This window comes from Momordica charantia, assembly GCF_013281855.1.
Source record: "Momordica charantia cultivar OHB3-1 chromosome 8 unlocalized genomic scaffold, Mcharantia_2.0 BLBB01000008.1, whole genome shotgun sequence".
NCBI classification, from domain to species: domain Eukaryota; kingdom Viridiplantae; phylum Streptophyta; class Magnoliopsida; order Cucurbitales; family Cucurbitaceae; genus Momordica; species Momordica charantia.
In genome coordinates, this window is record NW_028275166.1 from 32,018,259 (window position 1) to 32,030,710 (window position 12,452).

Here is a 12,452-nt window from a genome sequence, read left to right on the forward strand (position 1 = left end):
ATATGTAATGAAATTACCTTTTATTCTAAAGGGTGAAATTATTATATATTTTTTTAATTTGAATATTCTTTTTATGATTTTTTTTTGAAATACCGATTTTATTTATATTTTTATGAATATTTTTATAAAATTGAGATCTCCGAACAAAAAGCTAGCTCAATTTTTATCTATCGATTTCATATTAAATTGAATAAATAACTCATTCTAGAATAAATAACTAAAGGGAAAAGAAAAAACTTCCATTATTCAGGAATTAAAAAATACCAAAGAGTTCATAATTTAAGTTATATCCTACCTTGATGAAATAAACTTATATTAAGTTATAACTTAGGAGAAGAATAGAAGGAGGTGGTAAGAAGTCATTTCTTCTCAACCTCGATATAACTCAACTAATTAAAATCTTTGTCTTTGACTAAAAGATAGTGACTTCGATTCCCATCATATATATTATATTAAAAAAAATCATTGGTTAATAGCTTAAGTATCATTTAGGATTTCTTTTTTTTTTTCTCTTATTTAATTTTATATATGATAATAGGTCAGAAATATAAGGTGGAGGTTCAAATTTACACTACTAAGGATAAATTATTATTAAATTATTTTCAAGTTTGCACTAAATAAGCTTCGTCGTAGCTCTATTTTTGTGGTCATTATTTGGCGTTGGGACATTGAATTTTGTATTAAAGTTTTGGGAAAGAGAATTGATTTTTACCTTCTTGCTATATTAATTTTGAACCTAAAATTTTAATTTCATCGGATTGGATCTTAGACTTAGATGAGTATATATAGTAATATGTATCTTAAACTTGAATAGTGTTTAAATTTTTACCTCTTTACTCCGCGTAAAGAATGGTTAAAAAAACAATTTTCAACTCTAATAAATGAATTATAAAACATATGTTTGGTGCAAAATTGATGGAACTTAAAAAAAGACAACATTAAAGTTAGATTTTTATTGAATTTTGGTAAGTTCTCGTAGATTTATTTAATGGTTGATTTGTATATTCACTCAAAAGTAATTAATTTTTGTGGGACATAATTTTTATTTAAATTATAAGGAAAGTTTGGGAGATTTTACCTTATTTTTTTTTTGGGTTAAAAATTAGTGATATCAATTAAGATGATAAAACTATAAGAAATTAAACAAAACCCAAGTACTGAAATAATATAAAATAGGTGAACATAAAATTAATTGTCATCAAGGTATATTAAGTTCCATTGAAATTTTTATTGAAATTTTTATATATCTATGGATTCCACGGTCTGTATCGCCACATGGAGTTTATATTGAATTATGATGGAAAAAGTAACCATGAATAAATTACATAAAACTTTTAAGCTATTGTCATTATTGGTTTACACTGTCTTAAGTGGCGAATTAGCATTTATGTAGTATCGTGGAAAAATTGATAAAATATTAACAAAAATATCAAAACTCATAAACCTACAAGACATTTATGGAATTATTAAACTCAAAAAGTTTAGGCATTTTTTGTTTTCCTTTTTTAAAAATTACGTTAGTACAAATTCATTAATAAGTTTTCATCCTTTTTGAAAACATATTTGAATTTAGTGAAAACGTTTATAAAAACAAAACAAAAGAACGATGTGTGTGAAAGTAATATTTATAAGATTAATTTTTAAAAATAGAAAGTAAAAAACGGAATGATTATCCAACGGAACTTTAGAAATTAAGCTTGTGATTTAAAAAAGAACGAGAAAAAAAAACCTATCTTTCTTATTACTTATCAGAGCATAGTTCAATTGGATAAGGTACCTATTTTTTACTAGAAGATCGTGAGTTTAAATCTCCACCATCGTTTAATGAAAAATGATAGACCTAATTTTCACATTATTTATGATTGTTGCTCACCTAATTTCGTACTTTTCTACCAAACATTTTAGTTCCAAAAAGTTCTTCGAAGCAAAATAAATCGGGCTAGATCGAATTGGAGCAAACTAGAACCAATCCAATCCAACCGATAAACACTCCTATTTTTTATTTCTAAAAAAAACGAACACTCATATTTAGTTGTGTACTTGATAAAAAAAATTATTTTTGCCAACATAATGTAGGTCAGCATCTCTAATCGAAAGGTCATAAGTTCAAATCTTCACACCCCGTTTGATGGACTAAAAAAATCCAACGGATTAATTCTAATGGGTCCATCCAATTGGGGACCTTGGCTAAGAATTATTAGACTCGCCATTACTTTTCTCCCTTTCACATCTTTCACATTGGTTTGTTTTATTATTATTTTTATTTCAACAACTACCTATGATAATAAATATCTTATTTAAGATTTATAGTTTTTTTTTATGTACCAATTTATTTATTCAATTTCTTTTACAAATGGAAAAGCTTAGATTTATGATTGGTGTGAAACTTAAAAAAAAAAAAACACAAGAGGCGTAGGTAGATTTTTCAACCATTATCCATGTGATATGTCAATTACCGTTGAACTATGCTTGTTTTTTTTACTTCACACAATCTAATTTATTTAATAATAATAATTATTATTTACTTTGTTTGAAAAGGTAAAAGAAAAATTGAACCTAACTCAATGATTATCACATGTATTTTACATAAAGGTCACATGTCACAAGGGTTAAACTAATAAATAATAATAAAAAAAAGTAAAAAAGATAGTTGGAATAAACTGGACATTCATGTGAATAGAGTCATTTAATCATCATTATTATATACGTAAAATTAGATATATGTCAATACCGTTGAGCTATATTCATTTTGACATAAATTTATATTTCTAATATTATATTATAGTCTTTTTATTTTTTTTTCCTCTTCTTTTGAAAAAACAAATTTACGATAGAAATTTGAATTCCGAACTTAAAGAGAAGAAATAGATATCTTAATTGCGAAAGGATACTAAATAACACGTTATAGACTTTTATTAACGTGTTTTTATAAATTGAAATTAAATAATACATCAAAAGTAAAGTTGAAATTTTGAAAAAAATAAAGACGAAATTGAAAAAAAATGTCATGTAACAAAAACGAATTTACATATTTAGCCGAGATACTTTTACAGAAAAAGGTGCTACAAATCTACCTAGTTTTTTTTTAATGATTATAAAATATTATAATAACAGAAGTCTTTATATTTTCCACTCCCTCATTGGACCATACGATAATATTGATGTTTTTTCCTCTTTTTTTTTCCTTGAAAAGGGTTAATATTGATGTTTAATTGTTTGCCTCTCTGGAAAAAAAAAAGAAAAAGAATGTATATGTATATATTTGATGTCTGTCGGATTGTACGATAGTATTGATGTCTGTCCACCGACAAATAGTGGCTTATTTATTTTTCTCCCTTTCACATTGAATTTTATTATTATTTTTAAAGTTAAATAACCATTTTAAGTTTTTTTTTTCCCTTAAATGTTAAAACTTAAAAAATTCCTCCACCAAGAGACGACTGAGACACTTTGGTAGGAAGTCATCTCTTGTATGTGGCGCTGTTGAAAGTTTAATTCTCACCACGAATTTGTTGAACACAAGAATGGAAAAAATAAAGAAAAAATCTTCCAATTTCGACTTGATTTTGATGTGCTTCATATAATTTTAAAGTTTCACTACTGTCCCTATTAATTTAGTATTTTTTTCAGAAAAATTCCTATTGTTATTAGATGTTAATTTTTTTTTTTTTTTTTTAAACATTAGAGAAGTAATAATTTGACTTTCTAAGCTAATTAATTGTATCAAGGTGTTAATGGGGTAAAAAACAGAAAAAATTAGTAAGTTTACTTTATTTCCTAATATACCTATTTTAATAGCAACTGTCCTTAAGTTGATAGGTTGACTCACACACACTTTAGATTTGTCGAGATTCGATCATTTTATTATAAGCTACTCTGTTATTTTCTAATCTAGGAAAAAATGCTTTTCGATTATCAAAATTGCATATTTTTTATTCATAAAAAAGAAATATATAGATAACGAAACTGATAAAAAGATATTCATTAAAATTCTATGTATTGTGTATGAACGTGGCTGATCCCATTTTCATTTTTATTTTTGTTTTAAATCCTTTTTTTTTTAATTTCAAGTCGAGACTTTTGATATTTTACATCGTGTTAAAATTGGATTAAAATATTACAAATTAGCTTTGTAGTAAATTTTAATTGCTTTCATCCTCAATTCAAACTTTTGACATATTGATCTAAAAAAATATTGAATTTACTTATCACGTGAGTAATATAGAATACATAAAATTAATATTCTAAAGTAAAAATTAAAAACAAAAGTTGGAGGTTATCTTTGTTTTTTCTTTTTTTCTGAATGGAGTAAAATATATTTTTTAAAAAATATATTGTAAGAGAATTTAACCTATCAAAATTGAGGTTATTTAGGGTTATTAATACATGAATTATTGAGCTAGATAAAATATTTAAGAGTTATGAGTTTAATTAAACTTCGAACCGGTAGAAGATCAAACAACCAATTTGTTAGAATCCATATAAATGAATTAAATTTACCCAACCCATCAGTTTAAGCTTTTAGGTTGAGTGGTGGTTTGTTCATTCTTAAGATGGTATCAGAGTGGGAAAATATGTCTATCCAAAATTTTACATGGTTGATTTATTTATGATTCTCTACGGTAGGTTTGAATAACTAGGAGCATCTCTATTTTAGATAACAAATTTATGCTTTTAAAAAAATGTTGTTAGTGTCGGATTATAGACTTTCATTAACATGCTACTGTCCTTTCATTAATTTTTTGTATTTTATAAAATGATACGACTTAATTGACATTAACTAATACATCAAAAAATGTTTTTTAAAAAAATAAAGAGAAAATTTTAAAAACTGTCACACCGAGAACAATATTTTTTTAGGCAAGATACTTTAATAATAATAATAATAATAAAAACTGGGTATGTCACCATAGTTTTTTTATCCCGTTTGATAATTACTTTTAATTTTTAATTTTTGTAAAAATTATACATGCTTGATAACTTTTTTTTTTTATAATGTTTTCCATTTTTAAAAAACAAAAAATCAATATATATTTGATTACTCTTTTTTGCCTTTTAATTTTAGAATAGTTAGAGATGTGTTATAGAGAGGAAAATCTATGTCAAGATATGAAAATAAAAATTTAAAGACATTGTGAGAAATTTTAGAGAGAGTAAGTTAAAAAAAAAAATTGGAGAGTGAAAAGTATGTAGAGAGAAAATATTAATTTAGAGAAAGAAAAAGCATGTTAGTGAAAGAAAAGTTAGAGTAAAAGGGAACTTTTAGAGGAAGAAAAGAAACTACAAAGAGAGTGAAAGTAAAGTTAGAAAAAAAATGTTGCACAAAGAATAAAAATTAGAAAGTGAAAGAAAATTTAAAGAGAAAAAATTTAGACTAGAAAATTTTATAAATATTTGTTGGAGAGTAAAAATTAAAAAGAAAAAAAAAACTTATAGAGGAAGACATTCTATAGAAAAAAAATGGAAAAACGTAAGAAAACTGAAAGGTTTCGAAAAGATATTAAATTTTAGAGAGAAGAGTGGAGAGACGCGTCAGAAAGAAAAATTGAAGGAGATGAAGATAAAGATTATTGAGAGTGAGATTTTTCTAAAGATAATTTTGTTAATACTAAAATTGAGCATGGAAAAAAATTGAGATCTTTCAAAAATATTATTAAAGACAAAAAAGAAGAAAAAATTGAATTGATTATTAAACAACTTTATTTTTAAAAAGTATAAAACAAAAAATAAACAAAAAATAAAAAAAGTTATCAAACAATGGTTATAAAATATTTGTCCTCAGCATTTTTAAACGTCATAAGATTTTATAATAATAAAGAAATATTTATGACAAAATTTTAAAAATTATTTTACACATCGACATGAACATAATTCAACTAATCAAAATATTATTTAACTTTCCTAGAACTTTGAGGTATGAATCGTCAAATTGAAAACGAAAAGACTACTTTTGCATTGAATAATACCATATATCAATTTTCTTTCAATATTTTTATATCATCATAAAAAGATTGATCAAATATAAAAAAATATACCAACAAGATATCATTAATCTATACATAAAATTAATAACGAGAATTTTTAACTTACTCAAAAAGGGGTGAGATGCTCATTTATGATCTTAATTAAAACACATTTTTGTGAATTTTTATTTTTATATATTTTTTAGAAACATCTATTAATATCCACATAATTTCTATAAAATTGAGATTTCGATAATTCTAGTTATATCATACCCATGATACAAATTATCGAGAAGCATTTCCACGTGGTTGGCTTAGTCATGTAGACACCCACCAGCCAACAAATTTGATTTACACATTTTGATATGATAGGTAGGTTACACATAGTGACCTTACATTTTCTTTATTATTTAATTATTTAATTTGATAATTATAGTTGTCATTTTAAGCTATAGTTCCATGACCAAGATATTTATTATTGTTTTAAAATTGTTGATGGTTCGATTCTCCACCCTATCGTTGTTGAACTAAAAAAATTAATTAAAAAAATTGAAAAATGCAGTTGAAAACTAAATTAGTATATTTATAAATTGTTTGAATCATATTTTAATCTCTAAGCTTGACAAAAATAAAAACATATTTTAAGCTACGTTCTATATTTAACTATATAAAGAAAATTGCACTTTTTAAAATTCAATACATTAGAGAAAAATAATTATATTAAAACAAATGAAAGTGAGAGATCGGGAATGGTACAAATAATAGAGACCAAAGAAATTCAAAAGATAGTACAAATAATGGAGGGGTGCTGAATATATATATTTTTTTAAATTCTAATATTTGTGTTTTTCCAATTTAGTGTTACATATTAAAAAGTTTTCAATTTTAAACTTACACATGATGTGTAAGAGGAATTTGGCCACCTAATAGAAAAACAATTGAAAACTCATTTTCTAAGTTAAAACGTAAGGAACTATTAAAAAACATTCATCAACAGAAATATTAAAAAACATGATAATGTAAGGTATACTAAATTAAAATTTTTTAAATAATAATTAAGGATTAAATAAAAAATCATTCAATTTTCAACCCAGTGATATTATCCATTTTTAATTATATAGTCGGCCAACTATATATATATCAAAGAAATTTAATGACCTTTAAATAATGTATTGAAACCGAAGTATTAAAGAAATTGGATAATATATATATATATATATATATATATATATAAGAAATTAAAAAAAAAAGTTATGAACCGAGGAAATAAACTTTTGGAGTGTTGTCTTTTTCAAATGTAATGTCTCTTGGATTCTAGCTGCACCTTTAAATAATGGATTGAAATCGAAGTATCCAATATATGAAGAACATGTGTTTTTGTTTTCATTAAAAAAAAGGAATGTTTCACATCAATGTTTAAAAAAAAATTGTAAAAACTTTTCGATGCAGAAAATTAAAGCAGCGTACAAGAAGAAGACGACAAGAACGATTATAGTGGTTCGACCAAGGTTTGGTCTACGTCCACTTTACAAAGAGAGCTAGGGATTAGAGGTATTTACTTTGCACCCTCTATTTGCAAATCTCTCTCTGTAATTAAAGTTCTGAAAAAAACCCAATTTACATTACAGAAATTATTAGTATTTATAAGAAGAGAGTATAAAGGTAATTGATGTAAGGAACCAACTGAATTACTTCTTAAAAGAATTTCAACTTCTATATTACAGTGATATAAAAGGGGCAAAAACTTCGCACTTTTCATTGTCCTTGAAATATATTCAGTTTTGCCCAGCACAACAAAGAACTGCACTCTTTTGTTTTGTTTTAGAGTTCACAAAGTTGAAGAAAAAATAATTAAGATTTGAAATTTTTTTCTCTAATTTGTTTTGGTTGTGTTTAATATTAAAATAGAAAAATTTTATATAACTTTTTTTTTTTAAAACGGTGCTGTGCCATATGAAAAGAGAAAAAAAGAAAAAAAGTAAAGACCACGTGTTTCTCATGGTGTTGTCTTTTTTTAGGGATGGTCAATAATGATGAGAAGGATGAAAATAGAGATGAACCCGATTTACATATAATTATGACGAGACTGATTAATTGAAGGAAATTTTTATTTTACTAATTAGTCAATGATTTTAATCAACTTGAATAAGTGATAAAAGAAATTAACACACCTAATCAAAGAATAGATATTCTAATGTTCAAGTAAGTCTAAAGTTCGAATCTTTAGGTCGGTTTCACACATAATTATAGTACACATGATTGGGTGGAGTGATAGTGCGACAATTACGGCAATAATTATAGCAACTGTAATTCTATTGCTAAGGTCGTTAAACTATTCCCAATTGTTCGTGGAAGCTATTGGATTCCTTAATTCGAGTGAGACGAACTAAATACCCTTTGCCTTTGCTTGAAGTTCTAAAGTCATAAGTGGCGAGCTAGGCAGGTTGCTCGGTACCATGAGATTGGTGGTTGATCTTTTTTTTAGTATAACAATTTGGGAATATGAGAGATCGAACTTCTAATCTCGAAGCAAGGAGTATATGTCATTTACCACTGAGCTATGTCCATATTGACGATCGATGACTGATCTTAGCTCTTGGTCTAACATGACATGCTATAATTTTACTTCCCACATTAAACTTAACTAAAAAAGTATTAATTTTACATTTCTTTTTAATTCAATAACATGCGAGGAAGAAATTCAAACATATGAATTTTTTTGAATAAAATGCATAATGATTTTAAGTTTTTTATTTTTATTTATTTTTTCAACACTCAAGTCTGATTCGACTTGTTAAAATATATATATCTTTTAGAGATTCGAATTTCCAACACTCTACCCATTGTTAAACTAAAAAAAATTTCCGAGTTTTTCATCTGAATAGATAGGTTGGCTGTGTTATAATTGAAAGTTAAACCAAGCAGAGAGGAAGTAAAATGATTTTTTCTACCTTTTATTTAATTAGAAATGAGTGAAACTTGTCATTGTTTGAATATTGATACATTTGCTCTATATGTTTTTGAATAATTTGATCATAAAATAATTTCATGAGATATTTCGTTGGGTTTATTTGTGGCACAGTCATCCTTGAAGCCGATTTGAAGTGGCACGGTTCACACGCTAGTGTAATGTCATTTTCTCATGTCCAAAAAAGTTTTCTTTATTATTTAATTTGTAATTAAAAAAAAAGAAACTCGATAGTGTTGGTTTTGATGTTGAGGGTGAATTTACCAACGAGTACGAGCCCCTCATTTCGGACGTTGGCCAAAGAGAAAAACTCAGGTAACCAAATCCAATAGAGGGGCCCACAACTACTCTCGCCCTATATTGAGTGACTTATAGATGTACAGACACCTACGCTCCATATTGAGCGGTTTATAGGTGTGCAACCACCTTCCCCCCATATTGAACGGTTTATATAGGTGTGTAGACACCTCTGCTCCATATTGGACGGCTTATAGGTGTGCAGCCACCTCCATGCCATATTGAGCGGCTTATAAGTCGGTCTCACTTCAACGACCATTATAGGTCGATTATAGCTCGGCCTATAGGTTGGCCTCAGCAGGTCACGCCATAGTACAAATTATAGCGCAGGCCACATGGATGCTGCCACCATGTGTTCACACCACCACATTTCCTGTAAATAGAAAATGACTCCTAATCTTTCAATGTACGTCATTTTCTTTCAAGTCACTCTTTACTTGAACCTCATATATTGACTTAAGCATCAGAGTAAGGTAGGCCGGCACCATGCGGACATCCACCCACCTTCTGATCTTTTGCAGGTCAGTCTTTCAAACAACAAGACTTCGTCCTTCTCCTGTTCACAACATATCAGACCTCATCTTCTCCAAGTTAGACCCAACCTCTCATTGATCACTTGATAGTTAATCCGATTCACCGATCAGTTGTCCAAAAATTGCTTCAATAGTGGAAAAGTAAATTGATATATATATTTTTTTAAAAAAATTAAATGCCCATATTTTAGTCCACCAATGTTTTCACTTTATTCTTTTCGTCTATAAAGTTAACGTATATATATAAAGTTTTTGTTAAAAGGAATTACATAAGAAAAGGAATTACCAAAGGATTTTTATACAAAAACAATAAAGTCTAAGGATTGAACTAAAATATTTCAAAAGTTAGAGACCAGCGAAATAATCATAAAAGTTCAGCAATTATAATATAATTTCTTGAGTTATTTTCTATTTTAACAGTGTACATGATGAGGATGAGACCGAATAAAATGGTAAACATATTTTTTAATGTTCTAAAAACGTAACCAGGAAAAAAAAGTGGGACGTGTAGGGTAATTTATTTCAACCAAAGGTTTCTTTTGTTACCTAAAAGTTGGACACGTATATATATGTCACATGGTGGGTCCCACCCCCATGCTGAACTTAAAATTAGACAGTTGACTGTGTGTCAGACCCATAAGTAAATAAATAATTGATATAAAAAAAGAAATAATAATAATAATAAATAAAAGAAGAGAAAAAAAAAAAAGTACCAAATAATTGAAGCAAAAATGGACCCAACCAATCAGATAAGAAGAAATTTCGTTTTTCTCCTTGTCAACAATATTTCAAAATTTTGAGAAATCGATGATATGTCGAAAATATCGAGAGCATGAAAGAATTAGCGGTCCAAAAATCTTTACTTCATACGAGCCAAATTTTGTAGACAAAGTTCAGTAATTAGACCTGTACTTCTATGGCTGCAGTCCTTTTATAGAGAATTTTTGCTCCCTACTTGAATCCTCTCGACGTGGAACAAATACAATCTCATTTTATTATCTTCTTTAATTTTTCCTATTCAAATCTAATTTTCAAATGTTTATATCGTTAACCTATTAGCAGAAATTTCAAGAATCTATTGATGTTATTAATTAAGTTTCATACTCCATTAAAAATGTGAAATTCAATGATAAATGATTCACTTTGTTTTTCTTTATCTTTCCTTTTTTAAGTCTTTTTTTTCATTATTACTTTAAATTACATTGTTGATTAGTAAAATTAATTAGCTTTATCTCAAACATCAAAATTAAGTTTCGACGCAAATTTGAGTCCAACTCAATTAATTAAATTTTACAACCTCAACTAAAAATGTCAATCGAATCCAGAGGTCGTGAGTTCAAACATTCACCTCAAACGTCCTCTACCTCTGCATGTTGTTGAACTAAATAATAATAATGTCTCATTTTACTAATTTAAACAATTTTTACCCATTTTCATAAATTTTCTTCAAATAGTTAAGTCTATATTTTCATATAAGTATGACTTTTATTTCTAGATACGATAGTTAAAAATTGATCAATTATAGTCTAATTGAACCATAATTAAGTTATCATGAACTTGTAATTGAGAAGATTTCAATGATTTTTCCTAAACTTTTCAACGACATCAACATTTCTTACGATATTTCTATAAGTAAGTTACTTATATTTTTACATATAATAGTTAAAACCGATAAATTATATGTTTTTTTCTAAAATATCCGTCAATCTCGACATTTTCATAACATCAGAGCATCGACATTTCATTGGCATCACTCTTTCAAACTAATTTATCTAACAACGTATCAGAAAAAGGGCCCACTATCTGAATTTTGTACCTTGTGGCTTGTACGAGTAATAAAGAAATCGTGCTGATTAAAAAATTAAAAAGTGAGCTGTGACATGTACTATCCACCCTAAATTTAAGCAACGTATTCCTTTTTTTTTTTCATTTCTTTCTTTTTTTTTCGCCAAAGGAACGAATTCGTTTCTTGCTTTTTAATTTTGTTTTTAGTGCTAATTTTTTTATTATTTGTTTAAATATTTTTTTAATAAATACATGTAGGATTACATTGAATATTTTTTCTTATTGAAACATATTTAGTAACCCTTTCGAATTTATCGTCCTCTAAAATTATATATATATTTTTTACATATTTGGTAACCTATTTAGTTTCGAATCTTTTGATTTGTATAGCAAATCTCATCTCTGCCATCAATTCCTCTTTGCACTACCCTCGACCCTCAGCCCCTCTTTGCAAATATGCCAGAAACCCCCTCCCCTGTCGAGAATAACAAAGTAGAATTTGTTTTACTTGTCCCACATAGGTAATTTTTAAATTGGGGAAGAGATTTTATATTGAGAAGCCTGAGTTTGTAAAAAGATGTTTGAGATAAGTTCAAGACATTTCCCCCGGACTAGTGCACAAATTGAAATCCACTAGTTGGTCGGTTGGCCAATGCAAGAAAATAAAACATCTATTTTAGGAGATACAAAGTCAGATTGTCTTCTGCGAAAAATGTTATGAAATATGATTTTTTTTTTGCTATATGAAAACGTGGGTAGGTCGAGATTTTTCCTTTTTTTTTTACTTATTTATCCTTTACATAATTTTAAATTCCAAACTTATCCTCAACAATGATAGCTTATATTTTACTTATTCCATTATTTTTGTTAGCACTAAAATCATGTTTATATTCTAAAATTAAAATA